Source organism: Pleurodeles waltl, chromosome 2_2 (genome assembly GCF_031143425.1).
Source record: "Pleurodeles waltl isolate 20211129_DDA chromosome 2_2, aPleWal1.hap1.20221129, whole genome shotgun sequence".
NCBI classification, from domain to species: Eukaryota; Metazoa; Chordata; class Amphibia; order Caudata; family Salamandridae; genus Pleurodeles; species Pleurodeles waltl.
In genome coordinates, this window is record NC_090439.1 from 466,005,959 (window position 1) to 466,031,968 (window position 26,010).

The following is a 26,010-nucleotide window of genomic DNA, read 5'->3' on the forward strand; positions in this document are numbered from 1 at the left end:
CAGATTTTCGAAAGCAATATACCGTTACGTCTGCTGGACTCTTCTGGTTGTGGGGATATATAGGGCTTGTAGGTTCATCAAGAACTCTAGGTACCCAGAGCCAATAAATGACCTGCACCCTGCAGTGGGTTTTCATTCTATGCCGGGTATACAGCAATTCATTTGCTGAAATATAAAGAGTAAAAAATAGCTATCAAGAAAACCTTTGTATTTCCAAAATGGGCACAAGATAAGGTGTTGAGAAGCAGTGGTTATTTGCACATCTCTGAATTCCAGGGTGCCCATACTAGCATGTGAATTACAGGGCATTTCTCAAATAGACGTCTTTTTTACACACTGTCTTACATTTGGAAGGGAAAAATGTAGAGAAAGACAAGGGGCAATAACACTTGTTTTGCTATTCTATGTTCCCCCAAGTCTCCCGATAAAAATGATACCTCACTTGTGTGGGTAGGCCTAGCGCCCGCGACAGGATATGCCCCAAAACACAACGTGGACACATCACAGAAAACAGACCTGTTTTTAGCAAAGTGCCTACCTGTAGATTTTGGCCTGTAGCTCAGCCGCCACCTAGGGAAACCTACCAAACCTGTGCATTTCTGAAAACTAGAGACCTAGGGGAATCCAAGATGGGATGACTTGTGTGGCTGGGACCAGGTTCTGTTACCCAGAATCCTTTGCAAACTTAAAAATTTGGCTAAAAAAACACATGTTCCTCACATTTCTGTGGCAGAAAGTTCTGGAATCTGAGAGGAGCCACACATTTCCTTCCACCCAGCGTTCCCCCACGTCTCCCGATAAAAATGATACCTTACTTGTGTGGGTAGGCCTAGCGCCCGCGACAGGAAACGCCCCAAAGCGCAACGTGGACACATCACAGAAAACAGACTTGTTTTTAGCAAAGTGCCTACCTGTAGATTTTGGCCTGTAGCTCAGCCGCCACCTAGGGAAACCTACCAAACCTGTGCATTTCTGAAAACTAGAGACCGAGGGGAATCCAAGATGGGGTGACTTGTGTGGCTCGGACCAGGTTCTGTTACCCAGAATCCTTTGCAAACCTCAAAATTTGGCTAAAAAAACACATGTTCCTCACATTTCTGTGGCAGAAAGTTCTAGAATCTGAGAGGAGCCACAAATTTCCTTCCACCCAGCGTTCCCCCACATCTCCCGATAAAAATGATACCTCACTTGTGTGGGTAGGCCTAGCGCCCGCGACAGGAAACACCCCAAAGCGCAACGTGGACACAGCCAAATTTTTGAAGGAAAACAGAGGTGTTTTTTGCAAAGTGCCTACCTGTAGATTTTGGCCTGTAGCTCAGCCGCCACCTAGGGAAACCTACCAAACCTGTGCATTTCTGAAAACTAGAGACCTGGGGGAATCCAAGATGGGGTGACTTGTGTGGCTGGGACCAGGTTCTGTTACCCAGAATCGTTTGCAAACCTCAAAATTTGGCTAAAAAAACACATGTTCGTCACATTTCTGTGGCAGAAAGTTCTGGAATCTGAGAGGAGCCACAAATTTCCTTCCACCCAGCGTTCCCCCACGTCTCCTGATAAAAATGATACCTCACTTGTGTGGGTAGGCCTAGCGCCCGCGACAGGAAACGCCCCAAAGCGCAACGTGGACACAGCCAAATTTTTGAAGGAAAACAGAGGTGTTTTTTGCAAAGTGCCTACCTGTAGATTTTGGCCTGTAGCTCAGCCGCCACCTAGGGAAACCTACCAAACCTGTGCATTTCTGAAAACTAGAGACCTAGGGGAATCCAAGATGGGGTGACTTGTGTGGCTGGGACCAGGTTCTGTTACCCAGAATCCTTTGCAAATCTCAAAATGTGGCTAAAAAAACACATGTTCCTCACATTTCTGTGGCAGAAAGTTCTGGAATCTGAGAGGAGCCACAAATTTCCTTCCACCCAGCGTTCCCCCACGTCTTCCGATAAAAATGATACCTCACTTGTGTGGGTAGGCCTAGCGCCCGCGACAGGAAACGCTCCAAAGCGCAACGTGGACACATCACAGAAAACAGACCTGTTTTTAGCAAAGTGCCTACCTGTGGATTTTGGCCTGTAGCTCAGCCGCCACCTAGGGAAACCTACCAAACCTGTGCATTTCTGAAAACTAGAGACCTAGGGGAATCCAAGATGGGATGACTTGTGTGGCTGGGACCAGGTTCTGTTACCCAGAATCCTTTGCAAACCTCAAAATTTGGCTAAAAAAACAAATGTTCCTCACATTTCTGTGGTAGAAAGTTCTGGAATCTGAGAGGAGCCACAAATTTCCTTCCACCCAGCGTTCCCCCACGTCTCCCAATAAAAATGATACCTCACTTGTGTGGGTAGGCCTAGCGCCCACGACAGGAAATGCCCCAAAGCGCAACGTGGACACAACCAAATTTTTGAAGGAAAACAGAGGTGTTTTTTGCAAAGTGCCTACCTGTAGATTTTGGCCTGTAGCTCAGCCGCCACCTAGGGAAACCTACCAAACCTGTGCATTTCTGAAAACTAGAGACCTGGGGGAATCCAAGATGGGGTGCCTTGTGTGTCTGGGACCAGGTTCTGTTACCCAGAATCCTTTGCAAACCTCAAAATGTGGCTAAAAAAACACATGTTCCTCACATTTCTGTGGCAGAAAGTTCTGGAATCTGAGAGGAGCCACAAATTTCCTTCCACCCAGCGTTCCCCCATGTCTCCCGATAAAAATGATACCTCACTTGTGTGGGTAGGCCTAGCGCCTGCGACAGGAAACGCCCCAAAGCGCAACGTGGACACATCACAGAAAACAGACCTGTTTTTAGCAAAGTGCCTACCTGTGGATTTTGGCCTGTAGCTCAGCCGCCACCTAGGGAAAACTACCAAACCTGTGCATTTCTAAAAACTAGAGACCTAGGGAAATCCAAGATGGGGTGACTTGTGTGGCTGGGACCAGGTTCTGTTACCCAGAATCCTTTGCAAACCTCAAAATTTGGCTAAAAAAACACATGTTCCTCACATTTCTGTGGCAGAAAGTTCTGGAATCTGAGAGGAGCCACAAATTTCCTTCCACCCAGCGTTCCCCCACGTCTCCCGATAAAAATGATACCTCACTTGTGTGGGTAGGCCTAGCGCCCACGACAGGAAACGCCCCAAAGCGCAACGTGGACACAACCAAATTTTTGAAGGAAAACAGAGGTGTTTTTTGCAAAGTGCCTACCTGTAGATTTTGGCCTGTAGCTCAGCCGCCACCTAGGGAAACCTACCAAACCTGTGCATTTCTGAAAACTAGAGACCTAGGGAAATCCAAGATGGGGTGACTTGTGTGGCTGGGACCAGGTTCTGTTACCCAGAATCCTTTGCAAACCTCAAAATGTGGCAAAAAAAACACATGTTCCTCACATTTCTGTGGCAGAAAGTTCTGGAATCTGAGAGGAGCCACAAATTTCCTTCCACCCAGCGTTCCCCCACGTCTCCCGATAAAAATGATACCTCACTTGTGTGGGTAGGCCTAGCGCCCACGACAGGAAATGCCCCAAAGTGCAACGTGGACACAACCACATTTTTGAAGGAAAACAGAGGTGTTTTTTGCAAAGTGCCTACCTGTAGATTTTGGCCTGTAGCTCAGCCGCCACCTAGGGAAACCTACCAAACCTGTGCATTTCTGAAAACTAGAGACCTGGGGGAATCCAAGATGGGGTGCCTTGTGTGTCTGGGACCAGGTTCTGTTACCCAGAATCCTTTGCAAACCTCAAAATGTGGCTAAAAAAACACATGTTCCTCACATTTCTGTGGCAGAAAGTTCTGGAATCTGAGAGGAGCCACAAATTTCCTTCCACCCAGCGTTCCCCCACGTCTCCCGATAAAAATGATACCTCACTTGTGTGGGTAGGCCTAGCGCCCGCGACAGGAAACGCCCCAAAGCGCAACGTGGACACATCACAGAAAACAGACCTGTTTTTAGCAAAGTGCCTACCTGTGGATTTTGGCCTGTAGCTCAGCCGCCACCTAGGGAAACCTACCAAACCTGTGCATTTCTGAAAACTAGAGACCTAGGGAAATCCAAGATGGGGTGACTTGTGTGGATGGGACCAGGTTCTGTTACCCAGAATCCTTTGCAAACCTCAAAATTTGGCTAAAAAAACACATGTTCCTCACATTTCTGTGGCAGAAAGTTCTGGAATCTGAGAGGAGCCACAAATTTCCTTCCACCCAGCGTTCCCCCACGTCTCCCGATAAAAATGATACCTCACTTGTGTGGGTAGGCCTAGCGCCCACGACAGGAAACGCCCCAAAGCGCAACGTGGACACAACCAAATTTTTGAAGGAAAACAGAGGTGTTTTTTGCAAAGTGCCTACCTGTAGATTTTGGCCTGTAGCTCAGCCGCCACCTAGGGAAACCTACCAAACCTGTGCATTTCTGAAAACTAGAGACCTAGGGAAATCCAAGATGGGGTGACTTGTGTGGCTGGGACCAGGTTCTGTTACCCAGAATCCTTTGCAAACCTCAAAATGTGGCAAAAAAAAACACATGTTCCTCACATTTCTGTGGCAGAAAGTTCTGGAATCTGAGAGGAGCCACAAATTTCCTTCCACCCAGCGTTCCCCCACGTCTCCCGATAAAAATGATACCTCACTTGTGTGGGTAGGCCTAGCGCCCACGACAGGAAATGCCCCAAAGTGCAACGTGGACACAACCACATTTTTGAAGGAAAACAGAGGTGTTTTTTGCAAAGTGCCTACCTGTAGATTTTGGCCTGTAGCTCAGCCGCCACCTAGGGAAACCTACCAAACCTGTGCATTTCTGAAAACTAGAGACCTGGGGGAATCCAAGATGGGGTGCCTTGTGTGTCTGGGACCAGGTTCTGTTACCCAGAATCCTTTGCAAACCTCAAAATGTGGCTAAAAAAACACATGTTCCTCACATTTCTGTGGCAGAAAGTTCTGGAATCTGAGAGGAGCCACAAATTTCCTTCCACCCAGCGTTCCCCCACGTCTCCCGATAAAAATGATACCTCACTTGTGTGGGTAGGCCTAGCGCCCGCGACAGGAAACGCCCCAAAGCGCAACGTGGACACATCACAGAAAACAGACCTGTTTTTAGCAAAGTGCCTACCTGTGGATTTTGGCCTGTAGCTCAGCCGCCACCTAGGGAAACCTACCAAACCTGTGCATTTCTGAAAACTAGAGACCTAGGGAAATCCAAGATGGGGTGACTTGTGTGGATGGGACCAGGTTCTGTTACCCAGAATCCTTTGCAAACCTCAAAATTTGGCTAAAAAAACACATGTTCCTCACATTTCTGTGGCAGAAAGTTCTGGAATCTGAGAGGAGCCACAAATTTCCTTCCACCCAGCGTTCCCCCACATCTCCCGATAAAAATGATACCTCACTTGTGTGGGTAGGCCTAGCGCCCACGACAGGAAACGCCCCAAAGCGCAACGTGGACACAACCAAATTTTTGAAGGAAAACAGAGGTGTTTTTTGCAAAGTGCCTACCTGTAGATTTTGGCCTGTAGCTCAGCCGCCACCTAGGGAAACCTACCAAACCTGTGCATTTCTGAAAACTAGAGACCTGGGGGAATCCAAGATGGGGTGCCTTGTGTGTCTGGGACCAGGTTCTGTTACCCAGAATCCTTTGCAAACCTCAAAATGTGGCTAAAAAAACACATGTTCCTCACATTTCTGTGGCAGAAAGCTCTGGAATCTGAGAGGAGCCACAAATTTCCTTCCACCCAGCGTTCCCCCACGTCTCCCGATAAAAATGATACCTCACTTGTGTGGGTAGGCCTAGCGCCCGCGACAGGAAACGCCCCAAAGCGCAACGTGGACACATCACAGAAAACAGACCTGTTTTTAGCAAAGTGCCTACCTGTGGATTTTGGCCTGTAGCTCAGCCGATACCTAGGGAAACCTACCAAACCTGTGCATTTCTGAAAACTAGAGACCTAGGGAAATCCAAATGGGGTGACTTGTGTGGCTGGGACCAGGTTCTGTTACCTAGAATCCTTTGCAAACCTCAAAATTTGGCTAAAAAAACACATGTTCCTCACATTTCTGTGGCAGAAAGTTCTGGAATCTGAGAGGAGCCACAAATTTCCTTCCACCCAGCGTTCCCCCACATCTCCCGATAAAGATGATACCTCACTTGTGTGGGTAGGCCTAGCGCCCACGACAGGAAACGCCCCAAAGCGCAACGTGGACACAACCAAATTTTTGAAGGAAAACAGAGGTGTTTTTTGCAAAGTGCCTACCTGTAGATTTTGGCCTGTAGCTCAGCCGCCACCTAGGGAAACCTACCAAACCTGTGCATTTCTGAAAACTAGAGACCTAGGGAAATCCAAGATGGGGTGACTTGTGTGGCTGGGACCAGGTTCTGTTACCCAGAATCCTTTGCAAACCTCAAAATGTGGCAAAAAAAACACATGTTCCTCACATTTCTGTGGCAGAAAGTTCTGGAATCTGAGAGGAGCCACAAATTTCCTTCCACCCAGCGTTCCCCCACGTCTCCCGATAAAAATGATACCTCACTTGTGTGGTTAGGCCTAGCGCCCACGACAGGAAATGCCCCAAAGTGCAACGTGGACACAACCACATTTTTGAAGGAAAACAGAGGTGTTTTTTGCAAAGTGCCTACCTGTAGATTTTGGCCTGTAGCTCAGCCGCCACCTAGGGAAACCTACCAAACCTGTGCATTTCTGAAAACTAGAGACCTGGGGGAATCCAAGATGGGGTGCCTTGTGTGTCTGGGACCAGGTTCTGTTACCCAGAATCCTTTGCAAACCTCAAAATGTGGCTAAAAAAACACATGTTCCTCACATTTCTGTGGCAGAAAGTTCTGGAATCTGAGAGGAGCCACAAATTTCCTTCCACCCAGCGTTCCCCCACGTCTCCCGATAAAAATGATACCTCACTTGTGTGGGTAGGCCTAGCGCCCGCAACAGGAAACGCCCCAAAGCGCAACGTGGACACATCACAGAAAACAGACCTGTTTTTAGCAAAGTGCCTACCTGTGGATTTTGGCCTGTAGCTCAGCCGCCACCTAGGGAAACCTACCAAACCTGTGCATTTCTGAAAACTAGAGACCTAGGGAAATCCAAGATGGGGTGACTTGTGTGGATGGGACCAGGTTCTGTTACCCAGAATCCTTTGCAAACCTCAAAATTTGGCTAAAAAAACACATGTTCCTCACATTTCTGTGGCAGAAAGTTCTGGAATCTTAGAGGAGCCACAAATTTCCTTCCACCCAGCGTTCCCCCACATCTCCCGATAAAAATGATACCTCACTTGTGTGGGTAGGCCTAGCGCCCACGACAGGAAACGCCCCAAAGCGCAACGTGGACACAACCAAATTTTTGAAGGAAAACAGAGGTGTTTTTTGCAAAGTGCCTACCTGTAGATTTTGGCCTGTAGCTCAGCCGCCACCTAGGGAAACCTACCAAACCTGTGCATTTCTGAAAACTAGAGACCTGGGGGAATCCAAGATGGGGTGCCTTGTGTGTCTGGGACCAGGTTCTGTTACCCAGAATCCTTTGCAAACCTCAAAATGTGGCTAAAAAAACACATGTTCCTCACATTTCTGTGGCAGAAAGCTCTGGAATCTGAGAGGAGCCACAAATTTCCTTCCACCCAGCGTTCCCCCACGTCTCCCGATAAAAATGATACCTCACTTGTGTGGGTAGGCCTAGCGCCCACGACAGGAAACGCCCCAAAGCGCAACGTGGACACAACCAAATTTTTGAAGGAAAACAGAGGTGTTTTTTGCAAAGTGCCTACCTGCAGATTTTGGCCTGTAGCTCAGCCGCCACCTAGGGAAACCTACCAAACCTGTGCATTTCTGAAAACTAGAGACCTGGGGGAATCCAAGATGGGGTGCCTTGTGTGTCTGGGACCAGGTTCTGTTACCCAGAATCCTTTGCAAACCTCAAAATGTGGCTAAAAAAACACATGTTCCTCACATTTCTGTGGCAGAAAGCTCTGGAATCTGAGAGGAGCCACAAATTTCCTTCCACCCAGCGTTCCCCCACGTCTCCCGATAAAAATGATACCTCACTTGTGTGGGTAGGCCTAGCGCCCACGACAGGAAACGCCCCAAAGCGCAACGTGGACACAACCAAATTTTTGAAGGAAAACAGAGGTGTTTTTTGCAAAGTGCCTACCTGCAGATTTTGGCCTGTAGCTCAGCCGCCACCTAGGGAAACCTACCAAACCTGTGCATTTCTGAAAACTAGAGACCTAGGGGAATCCAAGATGGGGTGACTTGTATGGCTGGGACCAGGTTCTGTTACCCAGAATCCTTTGCAAACCTCAAAATGTGGCTAAAAAAACACATGTTCCTCACATTTCTGTGGCAGAAAGTTCTGGAATCTGAGAGGAGCCACAAATTTCCTTCCACCCAGCGTTCCCCCACGTCTCCCGATAAAAATGATACCTCACTTGTGTGGGTAGGCCTAGCGCCCACGACAGGAAATGCCCCAAAGCGCAACGTGGACACAACCAAATTTTTGAAGGAAAACAGAGGTGTTTTTTGCAAAGTGCCTACCTGTAGATTTTGGCCTGTAGCTCAGCCGCCACCTAGGGAAACCTACCAAACCTGTGCATTTCTGAAAACTAGAGACCTGGGGGAATCCAAGATGGGGTGCCTTGTGTGTCTGGGACCAGGTTCTGTTACCCAGAATCCTTTGCAAACCTCAAAATGTGGCTAAATGAACACATGTTCCTCACATTTCTGTGGCAGAAAGTTCTGGAATCTGAGAGGAGCCACAAATTTCCTTCCACCCAGCGTTCCCCCACGTCTCCCGATAAAAATGATACCTCACTTGTGTGGGTAGGCCTAGCGCCCGCGACAGGAAACGCCCCAAAGCGCAACGTGGACACATCACAGAAAACAGACCTGTTTTTAGCAAAGTGCCTACCTGTGGATTTTGGCCTGTAGCTCAGCCGATACCTAGGGAAACCTACCAAACCTGTGCATTTCTGAAAACTAGAGACCTAGGGAAATCCAAGATGGGGTGACTTGTGTGGCTCGGACCAGGTTCTGTTACCCAGAATCCTTTGCAAACCTCAAAATTTGGCTAAAAAAACACATGTTCCTCACATTTCTGTGGCAGAAAGTTCTGGAATCTGAGAGGAGCCACAAATTTCCTTCCACCCAGCGTTCCCCCACATCTCCCGATAAAAATGATACCTCACTTGTGTGGGTAGGCCTAGCGCCCACGACAGGAAATGCCCCAAAGCGCAACGTGGACACAACCAAATTTTTGAAGGAAAACAGAGGTGTTTTTTGCAAAGTGCCTACCTGTAGATTTTGGCCTGTAGCTCAGCCGCCACCTAGGGAAACCTACCAAACCTGTGCATTTCTGAAAACTAGAGACCTAGGGGAATCCAAGATGGGGTGACTTGTGTGGCTGGGACCAGGTTCTGTTACCCAGAATCCTTTGCAAACCTCAAAATTTGGCTAAAAAAACACATGTTCCTCACATTTCTGTGGCAGAAAGTTCTGGAATCTGAGAGGAGCCACAAATTTCCTTCCACCCAGCGTTCCCCCACATCTCCTGATAAAAATGATACCTCACTTGTGTGGGTAGGCCTAGCGCCCACGACAGGAAACGCCCCAAAGCGCAACGTGGACACAACCAAATTTTTGAAGGAAAACAGAGGTGTTTTTTGCAAAGTGCCTACCTGTAGATTTTGGCCTGTAGCTCAGCCGCCACCTAGGGAAACCTACCAAACCTGTGCATTTCTGAAAACTAGAGACCTAGGGGAATCCAAGATGGGGTGACTTGTGTGGCTGGGACCAGGTTCTGTTACCCAGAATCCTTTGCAAACCTCAAAATGTGGCTAAAAAAACACATGTTCCTCACATTTCTGTGGCAGAAAGTTCTGGAATCTGAGAGGAGCCACAAATTTCCTTCCACCCAGCGTTCCCCCACGTCTCCCGATACAAATGATACCTCACTTGTGTGGGTAGGCCTAGCGCCCACGACAGGAAATGCCCCAAAGCGCAACGTGGACACAACCACATTTTTGAAGGAAAACAGAGGTGTTTTTTGCAAAGTGCCTACCTGTGGATTTTGGCCTGTAGCTCAGCCGCCACCTAGGGAAACCTACCAAACCTGTGCATTTCTGAAAACTAAAGACCTAGGGGAATCCAAGATGGGGTGACTTGTGTGGCTGGGACCAGGTTCTGTTACCCAGAATCCTTTGCAAACCTCAAAATGTGGCTAAAAAAACACATGTTCCTCACATTTCTGTGGCAGAAAGTTCTGGAATCTGAGAGGAGCCACAAATTTCCTTCCACCCAGCGTTCCCTCACGTCTCCCGATAAAAATGATACCTCACTTGTGTGGGTAGGCCTAGCGCCCGCGACAGGAAACGCCCCAAAGCGCAACGTGGACACATCACAGAAAACAGACCTGTTTTTAGCAAAGTGCCTCCCTTGGATTTTGGCCTGTAGCTCAGCCGCCACCTAGGGAAACCTACCAAACCTGTGCATTTCTGAAAACTAGAGACCTAGGGGAATCCAAGATGGGGTGACTTGTGTGGCTGGGACCAGGTTCTGTTACCCAGAATCCTTTGCAAACCTCAAAATGTGGCTAAAAAAACACATGTTCCTCACATTTCTGTGGCAGAAAGTTCTGGAATCTGAGAGGAGCCACAAATTCCCTTCCACCCAGCGTTCCCCCACATCTCCCGATAAAAATGATACCTCACTTGTGTGGGTAGGCCTAGCGCCCACGACAGGAAACGCCCCAAAGCGCAACGTGGACACAACCAAATTTTTGAAGGAAAACAGAGGTGTTTTTTGCAAAGTGCCTACCTGTAGATTTTGGCCTGTAGCTCAGCCGCCACCTAGGGAAACCTACCAAACCTGTGCATTTCTGAAAACTAGAGACCTAGGGGAATCCAAGATGGGGTGACTTGTGTGGCTGGGACCAGGTTCTGTTACCCAGAATCATTTGCAAACCTCAAAATGTGGCTAAAAAAACACATGTTCCTCACATTTCTGTGGCAGAAAGTTCTGGAATCTGAGAGGAGCCACAAATTTCCTTCCACCCAGCGTTCCCCCACGTCTCCCGATAAAAATGATACCTCACTTGTGTGGTTAGGCCTAGCGCCCACGACAGGAAACGCCCCAAAGTGCAACGTGGACACAACCAAATTTTTGAAGGAAAACAGAGGTGTTTTTTGCAAAGTGCCTACCTGTAGATTTTGGCCTTTAGCTCAGCCGCCACCTAGGGAAACCTACCAAACCTGTGCATTTCTGAAAACTAGAGACCTAGGGGAATCCAAGATGGGGTGACTTGTGTGGCTCGGACCAGGTTCTGTTACCCAGAATCCTTTGCAAACCTCAAAATTTGGCTAAAAAAACACATGTTCCTCACATTTCTGTGGCAGAAAGTTCTACAATCTGAGAGGAGCCACAAATTTCCTTCCACCCAGCGTTCCCTCACGTCTCCCGATAAAAATGATACCTCACTTGTGTGGGTAGGCCTAGCGCCCGCGACAGGAAACGCCCCAAAGCGCAACGTGGACACATCACAGAAAACAGACCTGTTTTTAGCAAAGTGCTTACCTGTGGATTTTGGCCTGTAGCTCAGCCGCCACCTAGGGAAACCTACCAAACCTGTGCATTTCTGAAAACTAGAGACCTAGGGGAATCCAAGATGGGGTGACTTGTGTGGCTCGGACCAGGTTCTGTTACCCAGAATCCTTTGCAAACCTCAAAATTTGGCTAAAAAAACACATGTTCCTCACATTTCTGTGGCAGAAAGTTCTGGAATCTGAGAGGAGCCACAAATTTCCTTCCACCCAGCGTTCCCCCACGTCTCCCGATAAAAATGATACCTCACTTGTGTGGGTAGGCCTAGCGCCCACGACAGGAAATGCCCCAAAGCGCAACGTGGACACAACCAAATTTTTGAAGGAAAACAGAGGTGTTTTTTGCAAAGTGCCTACCTGTAGATTTTGGCCTGTAGCTCAGCCGCCACCTAGGGAAACCTACCAAACCTGTGCATTTCTGAAAACTAGAGACCTGGGGGAATCCAAGATGGGGTGCCTTGTGTGTCTGGGACCAGGTTCTGTTACCCAGAATCCTTTGCAAACCTCAAAATGTGGCTAAAAAAACACATGTTCCTCACATTTCTGTGGCAGAAAGTTCTGGAATCTGAGAGGAGCCACAAATTTCCTTCCACCCAGCGTTCCCCCACGTCTCCCGATAAAAATGATACCTCACTTGTGTGGGTAGGCCTAGCGCCCGCGACAGGAAACGCCCCAAAGCGCAACGTGGACACATCACAGAAAACAGACCTGTTTTTAGCAAAGTGCCTACCTGTGGATTTTGGCCTGTAGCTCAGCCGCCACCTAGGGAAACCTACCAAACCTGTGCATTTCTGAAAACTAGAGACCTAGGGAAATCCAAGATGGGGTGACTTGTGTGGCTGGGACCAGGTTCTGTTACCCAGAATCCTTTGCAAACCTCAAAATTTGGCTAAAAACACACATGTTCCTCACATTTCTGTGGCAGAAAGTTCTGGAATCTGAGAGGAGCCACAAATTTTCTTCCACCCAGCGTTCCCCCACGTCTCCCGATAAAAATGATACCTTACTTGTGTGGGTAGGCCTAGCGCCCACGACAGGAAACGCCCCAAAGCGCAACGTGGACACAACCAAATTTTTGAAGGAAAACAGAGGTGTTTTTTGCAAAGTGCCTACCTGTAGATTTTGGCCTTTAGCTCAGCCGCCACCTAGGGAAACCTACCAAACCTGTGCATTTCTGAAAACTAGAGACCTAGGGGAATCCAAGATGGGGTGACTTGTGTGGCTCGGACCAGGTTCTGTTACCCAGAATCCTTTGCAAACCTCAAAATTTGGCTAAAAAAACAGATGTTCCTCACATTTCTGTGGCAGAAAGTTCTACAATCTGAGAGGAGCCACAAATTTCCTTCCACCCAGCGTTTCCCCATGTCTCCCGATAAAAATGATACCTCACTTGTGTGGGTAGGCCTAGCGCCCGCGACAGGAAACGCCCCAAAGCGCAACGTGGACACATCACAGAAAATAGACCTGTTTTTAGCAAAGTGCCTACCTGTAGATTTTGGCCTCTAGCTCAGCCGCCACCTAGGGAAACCTACCAAACCTGTGCATTTCTGAAAACTAGAGACCTAGGGGAATCCAAGATGGGGTGATTTGTGTGGCTCGGACCAGGTTCTGTTACCCAGAATCCTTTGCAAACCTCAAAATTTGGCTAAAAAAACACATGTTCCTGACATTTCTGTGGCAGAAAGTTCTGGAATCTGAGAGGAGCCACAAATTTCCTTCCACCCAGCGTTTCCCCACGTCTCCCTATAAAAATGATACCTCACTTGTGTGGGTAGGCCTAGCGCCCACGAAAGGAAATGGCCCAAAACACAACGTGGACACAACATATTTTTTCACAGAAAACAGAGGTGTTTTTTGCAAAGTGCCTACATGTGGATTTTGGCCTCTAGCTCAGCCGGCCCCAGGGGGGGGCAGAAATGGCCTAAAATAAATTTGCCCCCTGAACCACCACCCCCCCCCCCCCGGAGCGACCATTGCCTACAGGGTCGCTCCCCCTGCGTGACATTGGCGCCAAAAAATGAATCCCCGGTGCCTAGTGGTTGCAGATTGACCTAAAATCGACCAATCTGCCTCCAAGGGGGGCAGAAATGGTCTAAACACAGTTTGCCCCCCTGGGGAGCGACCCTTGTCTGATGGGTCACTCCCCATCTCTAAAAAAACAAACAAACTAAAAAAAAAACACTAAAATAAATTTGCCCTGGCAACAAGAGGTTTCTGCCCCCCCTGGGGGCAGATCGGCCTAATAATAGGCCGATCTGCCCCCAGGGGGGGCAGAAATGGCCTAAAATAAATTTGCCCCCCGAACACCCCCCGTCCCCTCCCCCCCAGAGCGACCCTTGCCTACGGGGTCGCTCCCCCTGCGTGACATTGGCGCCAAAAAACGAATCCCCGGTGCCTAGTGGTTTCTGCCCCCTTGGGGCAGATTGACCTAAAATCGACCAATCTGCCCCCAAGGGGGGCAGAAATGGTCTAAACACAATTTGCCCCCCAGGGGAGCGACCCTTGCCTGATGGGTCGCTCCCCATCTCTAAAAAAAAAAAACAAACAAAAAAAAAAAACCCCAAAAAAATTGCCCTGGCAACAAGAGGTAAATGGCCTAAAATATATTTTCCCCCCGAACACCCCCCCCCCCGTTCCCCCCCCCCCGGAGCAACCCTTGTCTGATGGGTCGCTCCCCATCTCTAAAAAAACAAACAAACAAAAAACAAAAAAACAAAAAAAAACATTTGCCCTGGCGCCTAGAGGTTTCTGCCCCCCCTGGGGGCAGATCGGCCTAATAATAGGCCGATCTGCCCCCAGGGGGGGGCAGAAATGGCCTAAAATAAATTTGCCCCCTGAACCACCACCCCCCCCCCCCGGAGCGACCATTGCCTACAGGGTCGCTCCCCCTGCGTGACATTGGCGCCAAAAAACGAATCCCCGGTGCCTAGTGGTTGCAGATTGACCTAAAATCGACCAATCTGCCCCCAAGGGGGGCAGAAATGGTCTAAACACAGTTTGCCCCCCAGGGGAGCGACCCTTGTCTGATGGGTCACTCCCCATCTCTAAAAAAACAAACAAACTAAAAAAAAAACACTAAAATAAATTTGCCCTGGCAACAAGAGGTTTCTGCCCCCCCTGGGGGCAGATCGGCCTAATAATAGGCCGATCTGCCCCCAGGGGGGGCAGAAATGGCCTAAAATAAATTTGCCCCCTGAACCCCCACCCCCGCCCCCCCGGAGCGACCATTGCCTACCGGGTCGCTCCCCCTGCGTGACATTGGCGCCAAAAAACAAATCCCGGTGCCTAGTGGTTTCTGCCCCCTTGGGGCAGATTGACCTAAAATCGACCAATCTGCCCCCAAGGGGGGCAGAAATGGTCTAAACACAGTTTGCCCCCCAGGGGAGCGACCCTTGTCTGATGGGTCGCTCCCCATCTCTAAAAAAACAAACAAACAACAAAAAAAAACCAAAAAAAATAATTGCCCTGGCGCCTACAGGTTTCTGCCCCCCCTGGGGGCAGATCGGCCTAATAATAGGCCGATCTGCCCCCAGGGGGGGCAGAAATGGCCTAAAATAAATTTGCCCCCCGAACACCCACCCTCCCCACCCCCCGGAGCGACCCTTGCCTACGGGGTCGCTCCCCTTGCGTGACATTGGCGCCAAAAAACAAATCCCTGGTGCCTAGTGGTGTCTGCCCTCTTGGGGCAGATTGACCTAAAATCGACCAATCTGCCCCCAAGGGGGGCAGAAATGGTCTAAATACAATTTGCCCCCAGATCAGCCGAATCAAAATAGGCTGATCTACCCCCCCCCAGGGGGGCAGAAATGGCCTAAAATAATCTCCCCCCCCCCAGGGAGCGACCCTTGCCTAAGGGGTCGCTCCCCTTGCGTGAAATTCACGCAAAAAAAAAACTCCCTGGTGTCTAATGGTTTCTGCCCCCCTTGGGGGCAGATTGGCCTCATCAAAATAGGCCAATCTGCCCCCAAGGGGGGCAGAAATGGCCTAAATATAATTTGCCCCCTCGGGGAGCGACCCTTGCCTAAGGGGTCACTCCCCACCTAAAAAAAAAAGAAAACATAACAAAAAGAAAAAAAAAAAAAAGATCCCTGGTGCCTAGAGGTTTCTGCCCCCCCTGGGGGCAGATCGGCCTAATAATAGGCCGATCTGTCCCCAGGGGGGGAAGAAAAGGCCTTCCCAAAAAAATGCCCCCCCTGGGAGCGACCCTTGCCAAAGGTGTCGCTCCCGTTGCGTGAAATTCGCGCACAAAAACAAACTCCCTGGTGTCTAATGGTTTCTGCCCCCCTTGGGGGCAGATTGGCCTCATCAAAATAGGCCAATCTGCCCCAAGGGGGGCAGAAATGGCCTAAATATATATTGCCCCGTAGGGGAGCGTCCCTTGCCTAAGGGATCGCTCCCCACCTAAAAAAAAAAGAAATCATCACAAAAAAAAAAGGTCCCGGTGCCTAGAGGTTTCTGCCCCCCCGGGGGCATATCTGCCTAATAATAGGCCAATCTGCCCCCAGGGGGGGCAGAAAAGGCCTTCCTAAAAAAATGCCCCCCCGGGAGCGACCCTTGCCCAAGGGGTCGCTCCCTTTTGCCAATTTCACTGAAAAAAAAAAAAATCCCTGGTGTCTAGTGGGGTTTCAAAAGCCAGATTGCAAGCAATCCGGCTTTTGAAACCTGTGAGAGACTTCAAAGGGAAGGAAATACATTTCCTTCCCTTTGAAGCCTCTCGGGGCCTCCCCCATGGGATTGAAAAAGAAATGCAAAAGCATTTCTTTTTCAATCGCGCTGGAAGCTCTGCTTCCAGCGCGATGGGGGAGACCCTGTGACTAATCTGCGTGCGCTCGTGCGCTGACGTCACAGGGGGGGTTGGGGGGGTTGGGGGTGGAAGGGGAAGGGCTTCCCCTTCCATCCCTGACTTGGGGGGGTGTGGGGGAACCCCACAGAGGGAGCGCTAGCGCTCCCTCTGGGCTCTGTGCACAGGACGTAATGGTTACGTCCTGGGCACAGCAGCACTGTGCCTCAGGACGTAACCATTACGTCCTGGGCACAGAAGGGGTTAAAGTCTCGTAGATGATGTCTACATTTATCACTCCAATGTTATCACAGCTGCTTGTTTTTTGTTGTAGATATGTTGTTGAAGATATGAAACTAAAAAAGGTCAAATAAAATTAACATTGATTATAGTTTTTTTTCATAAACCAATTTTATTGAATTTTGGTATTATACATGTAAAAGAAGAAAATATTTAACCAATGACACATAGGCACTTCATTAGTTATTTGAATATGCAAATCCAACAACCTTTGGCTTTTAGACAGTATATTCTCAGCATAACAGTGATCAACACGTGAGATCCCCTCATATGCCATCCACGTATGCCATCCACCTTAGTCCAATTAACACACAACACAGGCGGTAAAAAAAATTGAATTACGACCGTGGCGGAAACCGCCAACATAGACAGCCACTTTAACACTCCGACCGCCACGGCGGTACAAACAAACAGCTTTGCGGTCACCGCCAACAGACAGGCGGAGGACAATGTACCGCCCTCAGAATTACAACCTACCAATCCACCTCCTTTTCTGGGGTGGATTCACCGCGAACAAAAACACAGCGGAAACAGGACTTCGAAGGGAAAACACTCACCTCTGCACACCCCACGAGGAACCAGGACGCCATGGAACCAGAGCTCCACATTTTTCCAGCCTTTATCTTCTTGCTCCTCTACCAGGAGCACAAACGCCGGCGGCGAAGACCACGTGAGTACTGCACCTATGACACAGGGGACGGTGGAGGGAAAAAACAGTGACACACACACGCAACACGCAACACCCTCACCCACAACAACACACACACTAATACAGCATGATACATTACAGTTACACCCCCCAACACCCCCGGAAGAATGCAAAGACAAAAGGAAATGAGGTGAACGATTGTAATATATTAAAATTCAGTATTAAAAAAATATACATACTCTATTCCACCATTAATGTCTGTGGACCACTGGGCCCAAAATGCATGGGCGAGGCCCACACAAGATACCCGAACAAGACGGAGAGAACACTGCAGGGGCATCAGATAGAAATAAAACAGGCACCTCGGGGAAGGGAAAGGGTGGGCACCTCAGCCGGTTGAGTGCACGATGCCAAATCCACGAGGGGGCCCCTTGCCCATTGTTCAATCTTGGGAGTGCAAAGCCACAGTCTCTCAAGTCTCACAAGTGGGTGGTTTGCCCACTGATCAATCCTGGGGAGTGCAAAGCCACAGTCTCTCAAGTCTCTCCACTGGGTGGTTTGCCCACTGCTTTATCCTGGGGAGTGCAAAGCCACAGTCTCTCAAGTCTCTACAGTGGGTGGGTTGCCCACTGTTCAATCCTGGGGAGTGCAAAGCCACAGTCTCTCAAGTCTCACAAGTGGGTGGTTTGCCCACTGTTCAATCCTGGGAGTGCAAAGCCACAGTCTCTCAAGTCTCTACAGTGGGTGGTTTGCCCACTGTTCAATCCTGGGGAGTGCAAAGCCACAGTCTCTCAAGTCTCTACAGTGGGTAGTTTTCCCACTGCTTAATCCTGGGGAGTGCATAGCCACAGCCTCTCAAGTCTCTACAGTGGGTGGTTTGCCCACTGCTTAATCCTGGGGAGTGCATAGCCACAGGCTCTCAAGTGGATAACAGTCTCCACTGGTTCTGGAGGGGGCCTTGTGTCCAGAGTGCTTCATCCTGCCAAGGACAGAGGTAGTGGATGTTTTTCTCCACTGGTTCTGGAGGGGGCTTTGTGCCCAGAGAGCTTCCTCCTGCCAAGGACTGAGGTAGTGGATGTCTTTCTCCACTGGTTCTGGAGGGGGCCTTGTGCCCAGAGTGCTTCATCCTGCCAAGGACAGAGGTAGTGGATGTCTTTCTCCACTGGTTCTGGAGGGGGCCTTGTGCCCAGAGTGCTTCATCCTGCCAAGGACTGAGGTAGTGGATGTCTTTCTCCAAAGGTTCTGGAGGGGGCCTTGTGCCCAGTGTGCTTCATCCTGCTCGTGGCGGCCTCAGTAGCGTCAGAACTTTTGGCGCTCATGGGCCTGCTGTGCTTGTGGCGGCGGGGTCTTTGTCTTTGGCAGTGGTGCTTGTGGCGGCCGTGTCTTTGGCAGCGGTGCTTGTGGCGGCGCTGTCTTTGGCAGCGGTGCTTATTGCGGCAGTGTCCTTGGCAGCGGTGCTTGTGGCGGCGGAGTCTTTGGCAGCGGTGCTTGTGGCGGCAGTGTCTTTGGCAGCGGTTCAGCTGCTGGCGGTCCTGTGTTTGGCAGCGGTTCAGCTGCTGGCGGTCCTGTCTTGGGCATCGGTTAAGCTGCTGGCGGCCCTGTCTTGGCCAGCGGGGCTGCTGCTCGCCGGCCCCTTGGCAACGAGGCTGCTGCTGGCAGTCCTGTCTTGGGCAGCGGGGCTGCTGCTGGCGGTCCTGTCTTGGCCAGCGGGACTGCTGCTGGCCGGCTCCTTGGCAGCGGGGCTGCTGCTGGCGGTCCTGTCATGGGCAGCGGGGCTGCTGCTGGCAGTCCTGTCATGGGCAGCGGGGCTGCTGCTGGTAGTCCTGTCTTTGGCAGCGGGGCTGCTGCTGGCGGTCAGCTCCTTGGCAGCGGGGCTGCTGGCGGTCCTGTCTGGGGCAGTGGGGCTGCTGGCGGTCGGCTCCTTGGTAGGGGGCCTGATGGCGGTCTTCTCCGCCATGCTGATCTTCCAAGACTTGCCGGTTTTCTTGTGCCCCTTCCCCACCTTGTAAGGTGTCGCAGCTGACTTCACACTCCCACCTGTACCCCTGGGAGCAGCTTTGGTGGCTGGTGTCTTCCGCCTCTCCCGCCGGGCACTGGCCAACTTCTGATGCTTGACAGGTGGGGGACTGTCCGTGCTGTGGCTCCTTGCCACACTGGCTGCCCTGCTGCCTGGTGCACTTCATAATCCGGTGACTACTGGCACCACTGGTCCCACCGATGTTGTGGCTGAGGTGCTAGGTTGGGACCTGGAGAGTCGGGCCCTAGGAGACTGACGGGGTGGGAGAGGTGAGGGAAAGAGGTCAAGGTTGGCCAGGAAAAGTTTCTTAGGAAAACTGGGACTGGTAGATGGAGGGGGTTTGGGAGTGGAGGAAGAGGTAGTGGTCGTAGGAGGTGTACGTTTGCTGACTTTGGGTGAAGGTGCATGGGCTGGAGGCTGTTGTGAGGTGGATGGCTGTTGGGTGGGTGTGTGGCTGCGTTTGTGTACCTTGGGAGGTGGGTTCACAGACACTCTGGGAGAGGACACAGTGGATGTGTGAATGGGAGTGGGGGTGGTGACTGCACGTGAGCGGGGTGTGGTGGTGGGTGTGCTGGTGATGGACGTAGTGGCTGAAGATGTAGTGCATGCAGGTGTGAGTGGAGACGAGACTGGGATGGATGAGGGAGACGAGGAGGGGGACACAGTGGAGGGAGTGGATGTTGGTATGTCTGCATGTGTGTGATGCTTGCGTGAGTGCCTGTGGGATGTGTGGTGCTTATGTTTGCCAGAGCTTCCTTTGTGTGTTGAGGTGTGTGCATGCTGGTCTGATGGTGTGCTTGGGATAGGCTGAGGTACAGGGGTGTGGGTCTGGGTGGAGGAAGTTGGAGGGGGGAGGCAAGAGACAGGGACAATGGCTGCCATCAGTGCTGAGGCCAGAGTCTGAAAAGCTCGCTGAAGGACTGCCTGACCAGAATGAATGCCCTCCAGGAATGCATTGGTTTGTTGCAACTGCTTCTCTACACCCTGGATGGCATTCAAAATGGTAGACTGCCCAATAGTGAGGGATCTGAGGAGGTCAATGGCCTCCTCACTGAGGGCAGCAGGGGTGACAGGGGCAGGGCCTGAGATGCCTGGGGCGAAGGTGATGCCCACCCTCTTGGGTGAGCGGGCATGGGGCAAAGGCTGAGGGGCTGCTGGGAGGGCGGTGCTGGAGGGGGTGGTGGCGGCTGTACCTATAGATGCGGGAGGCACAGATGGGCCCGTCACCGCAAGGGAGCCCCCATTAGAGGACGAGTCCGTATCACTGGTGTCAGCTCCTGTCGCCGACGTGGAGCTCCCCTCGCCCTTCGTCCCACTGGTGAAATCAGAGTCCGTAGTCTCGCCCTCCAGGGCCATGTGGGATGCAGTTAACTCCTGCTACAGTGGCACTGCTCCTCCGTCTGATGATGCTAATGCACACAAGTACAGGGACACCACAAAAAAGGGGGGGAGACAGAAGAAAGACATGTTGAGTGCATGCATTACCGCTACCGTTGGCGGACACGACAGACACAGAAGCCCCCTGTACTACGCCGCGGACTTGGGGTCCACTATTCAATCCCTGGAACATGGCCTACAAGGCTATGGTTGATATCTGCACACATGGATGTCACAGGAGCCTGACTAGGTGTAGTTGGCACTGTACCCAGGTGGGGTGGGGTGCCACAAGGTCTGCCTGAAAAAGGGGACTTAACTAGCACACTCGCCCTGGCCTAGGGGAACCCACAGCCCACCTCCCCCACCCAGACACCTCCACTGCGCGCTGAATCAGCAGAATGAGAGTGTACTCACCCCCTTGTTGCTGCTGTGACGCCCTAAAGCGCCCATCCAACTCCGGGTATGCCAACACCAGGATCCTGAACATCAGGGGGGTCATGGTGCGCCGTTGGGAGGCCATCGCCAGCTGGGCCTCCACTGTCTTCTTGCTCCAGCGGCGAATGTCCTCCCATCTTTTACAGCAGTGGGTGCTCTGTCTGCAGTAGACCCCCAGGGTCCTGACGTCCTTGGCAATGGCACGCCAAACATCCTTCTTCTAGTGGGCGCTGACCTACAGGAATTGTCAAGGGGAAAAAAATAAGTTATTATCAACTGCACCGTCACAGTTATTGTTCCGCATCCCTACCCTTGCCATGTGGCACATGCATTCACCGTCGTTTCATGCACGCCTCACTCTACTCCCCCCCCATCTTTAATTCACCCCACTCCACACAGGCATTGCCCACACAGCATGCTCACAGTGTACTTACCTGTTTGTCTGGAGGACCGTAGAGTAGCGTGTACTGGGGGAGGACCCCATCCACGAGTTTCTCCAACTTCTCCGATGTGAAGGCAGGGGCCCTTTCCCCAGACGCACAATCCATTGTCTCTTCCAGACTGAGGTCACAGCAGCACTTGCAGTGTAGGTCCTTTCCTGTCGAAGATCAGGTATCGAGTGATTGAACAGAGAGAAAATGCCGGTCACGTCCGCGGCGGTGCGTACCGTCACCGCCGGCGTACATCGTCATTGGCTCCTGGGACCCATAGTGTCCAATGTTAACCAATGCAGAATAGCGCTGCGGTCTTCGACCGCCTACCGCGACGGTGCACAACGCCAGCCCAGCTACCTCATATCCCATTGTCCCACTTTACAGGTCAGGCAGCTGCCATTTCAGGGGCCCACATGGCTTTATTTTTAACTGCGTCACATATACCTAGGCCTTGGCTCAACACTCATATAGGCAAATTTCGGGTTATGAATAGTTTTCTGAGTTAGCTGTGTTTACGTACCTCTGAGTTGGTTGACTCTGTGCTCACTGTTGTCCTCCATAGGCACCGTCCGCTGGGACATGTGAGGAGATGGCGGCATCCTCCGGTGTACAGACCGCTAGTGGACCTGACGACAATGGAGGAAAGACATGTAATCATTGCCTACAGGCTTGATCGTGCCACAATCCTGGAACTGTGTGCCCCGTTGGAGCCAGACCTGATGTCAGCTATCCGCCATCCCACAGGGATTCTCCCTCAAGTGCAGGTGCTCCATTTCCCTGCAAGTGAGTCATTTCAAACAACAGTGGCCATAGCATCAGGGATGTCCCAGCCTATGTTTTCCAACGTGTTGTCCAGAGTGTTGTCTGCCCTGCTGAAACACATGCAGAGCTACATCGTTTTCCCTCAGGTGGAGGATTTGCCAACAGTGAAAGGTGACTTCTATGCCCTGGGACATATCCCCAACATCATAGGTGCCATTGATGGGACACATGTGGCCTTGGTCCCCCCCGCAGGAGTGAACAGGTGTACAGAAACTGGAAGAGTTACCATTCGATGAATGTGCAGATTGTGTGTTTGGCAGACCAGTCCATCTCCCATGTCAATGCCAAATTCCCTGGCTCAGTGCATGACGCTTACATCCTGCGGAATAGCAGTATCCCTTATGTGATGGTGCAACTACAGAGGCACCGTGTGTGGCTACTAGGTGAGCACCTGGAACCAAATCAGTGGGAATAGTTGTCTGGATCTGGGGATATCCCTAAGAGTTCGTGTGTGTCTAACAATTGTCCCTCGCCATTTGCAGGTGAATCTGGTTACCCCAACCTGTCATGGCTACTGACCCCAGTGAGGAATCCCAGGACAAGGGCAGAGGAATGCTACAATGAGCCCCATGGGCGAACTAGGAGGATTATAGAGCGGACCTTCGGCCTCCTGAAGCCAGGTTTCGGTGCCTCCATATGACAGGTGGTTCCCTATTCTACTCACCAAAGAAGGTGTGCCAGATCATCGTGGCCTGCTGTGTGCTTCACAACTTGGCTTTGCGACGACAGGTGCCTTTTCTGTAGGAGGATGGTCCAGATGGAGGTGTTGTGGAGGCTGTGGAGCCTGTGGTCAGTGAAGACGAGGAAGCAGAAGAAGAGGACATCGACAACAGGAACTCTGTGATCCTGCAATACTTCCAGTGAGACACAGGTAAGAAGACAAACCTGCCTACTACATGTACTTTAACACTACTACCTCTCTACTGTCTGTCCTTTTCACCCAGTGTATGGTCACTGAGTTGTCACTTTCTCTTACGATTTCACAGATGTGGGTCCCACTGTGTGACATCTGCTTTGTTTCCTCATGGACTAGAGCTGTGTGACATAGGTATGTTGACATTTCCATTCAAAGAGCATTTTGTCACTGTAATTGCTAATACACTAATTCAAAATCACAGACCGACCCCAGATTGTTTTGTTCTTTAAGGATGTTTATTTAAGTGCTCAATATTGGAGGGGGTTGTTAAATGGTGAGGGGTGATGGTGGAGGAATGTCCATGGCAGAGTCCAGTCTATTAGTCTCACAGGTGCATTGTCCAAGGCGGCATAGGAAGTGGAGCTGGGCAGTTTGAGGATGGACAGGGTGACAAGGTGGGACAAAAGTATGACAATCAGGGTGGTCTCATTTCTAGGTGGGGGTCTTAGCATCATTCTCTGTCTTTGTCCTGAATCTCAGGGACCATTTGCGGGGTGGTTCTCCATCTGCAGGGGGTGGGGTGCTGGTGTGGTGGACCTGTGGTGGGGCGTCCTGTCCACTAGCGCCGGTGGAGGTGGTGGGCAGTTCATCGTCCAGGCTAGTGTCAGGGGGCCCTTGTTGTGCCACAGTGTCCCTCCTGGTGTTGAGGACTTCCTTCAGCACCCCTACAATGGTGCTCAGGGTGGAATTGTTTTATCTGAGTCTCTCCCTGAAGCCCAAATATGGTTTCTCCTGCAGCCGCTGCGTCTCCTGAAACTTGGCCAGAACCGTTGCCATCGTGAAGAGTGGGTTCCCTGGGCCTGTCCTCCCCCTGTCGCACAGCAGACCTCCCAGTTCCCCTGTTTCCCTGGGCCTCTGTCCCTGAACCGTGTGCCCACTGCCACTGCCCCCAGGTCCCTGTTGTTGTTGGGGTGGTGGGTTAGCCTGGGTTCCCTGTAGTGGTAGACACACTGCTGATTGACGTGTCCTGGGGACACAGGTATGGGCCCGCTGGGTGGGTGCTGTGCTGGTGTTTCCAGGGGGGGAAGCTCTGTAATGGCCTGTGACTGTGTGAGGGGAACCGACTGTCCTGAGGTCCCAGATGGGGTCCACCGCCAGTCCTCTGAACCGCAAGGTGGTGTCTTGAGACACGGAAAGCACCTTCCCCCGTAGGTCGCTCCACCTCTTCCTGATATCATCCCTATTTCTTGGGTGTTGTCCCACTGCGTTGACCCTGTCCACTATTCTTCGCCATAGCTCCATCTTCCTAGCTATGGAGCTGTGCTGTACCTGTGATCCGAAAAGCTGTGGCTCTACCCAGATGATTTCCTCCACCATGACCCTGAGCTCCTCCTCAGAGAATCTGGGGTGTCTTTGTCGTGCCATGGGGTGATGTGGGTGATGTGTGGGGTGTGCTGTGATGTGTGGGGTGATATTTAGTGGTGTGTTATGTGAGGTGCGTGGATGTTGTGTGAGTGATGGTGTTGAGTGCCTGTGAATGCTTGTTTGTAGATTGTGGTGTCTCTCTCTGGCCTTCTTTTGGAATCTTTTGTCGTAGCGGTTTGTGGGTAACGTGGGTGTGTGTTTTATATTGTATTGGGTGTGTGGGAGTGGTGTGTGTTTGTGTATCAGGTGTGTGTATTTGGAATTGTCCAATGTGGTAGTGTTTTGTAAATGTGTGGGTATTTTGAGCTCGGCGGTGTGTACCGCCAATGGAATACCGCGGTTGAAAGACCGCCGCTTGGATCCGTGGGTCGTGATAGTGTGGGCGTATTCCTGTTGGCGTGACGGTGGAGGTTTTGTTATCGCCAGTTTATCACTGACCTTTGGTGTGGCTGACTTGTGTGGGTGTCTCAATTTTGGCAGATTCCAAGCAGTGAGTCATAACGACCGTGGCGGAATTCCGCGGCCGTGTGTTGGCGGTCTTCTGCACGGCGGTAAGCGTCTTTCACCACCAATGTTGTAATGACCCCCATAATGCGTTGATTTAAGTGCAATATGGGGAGGGGGATTTCATAGCTAAGAATTGGGAAATTTACTGTATAATGTAAAAAAACAATAAAAGATATTAAAAAAAAAAAAATCACCCCAAGTGGTATCCTCATGGGGAGAGAGGTACCTCCCACCCCAACTGTGTCAGTTCCTGTGCTACTCCTGCGCAATAAAATGTGATTACCAGGCATACCCACACCATGTGATAAAAGTCTGCTAGCTCGTGTTCACATTTAGGACAGGAGGAGTCGGGATGAAGGTCAGCCTTGTGCATTCGGTCCCCAATCTCCACATCTGTGAGAGGTTCGTCTAGAACCCGGGACTCCTCAGGGAACAAACGAGGATGCAGAATGGCCTCCAGAAAGTGACTGTGGGAGTGTGAACTTTGTCGCACTGGAGGAGTGTACAATCGTTCACAGTATTGGGCGAAGGCCTGGGAAATCTCTGGAAGGGAGCGCCTCTGCACACCACCATCATCAATTATCTAAGATATGATTCTCGAGGCACGATGGTGTGCTGCTAACCAGTACAACAATTTACCGTCTTTGTAACCCCACACGTAGACCCGAGCCATTGTGGCCCTCCATAGGTGTTTAATGGCCTGTATTGAGCAGTGGTGTATCTCCTCATGGACTAGGCTCAGTTGACGTGAGATCTCCTCCTAAGAGTCAGAAGAGAGATTTCTCTCCAGTCGGAAGGCTTGTGCCTCTAGTTGGGTAATATGTTTGTATTTCTCGTG

General features: G+C 50.9%; 1 protein-coding gene across 1 annotated transcript in view; it reads left to right on the forward strand.

The window, feature by feature from the left end:
• Positions 1 to 26,010, forward strand: part of LOC138276386 (adhesion G protein-coupled receptor E1-like) — a 718,998-nt gene that overhangs the window by 505,928 nt on the left and 187,060 nt on the right. The gene's annotated exons all lie outside the window — the stretch shown is intronic.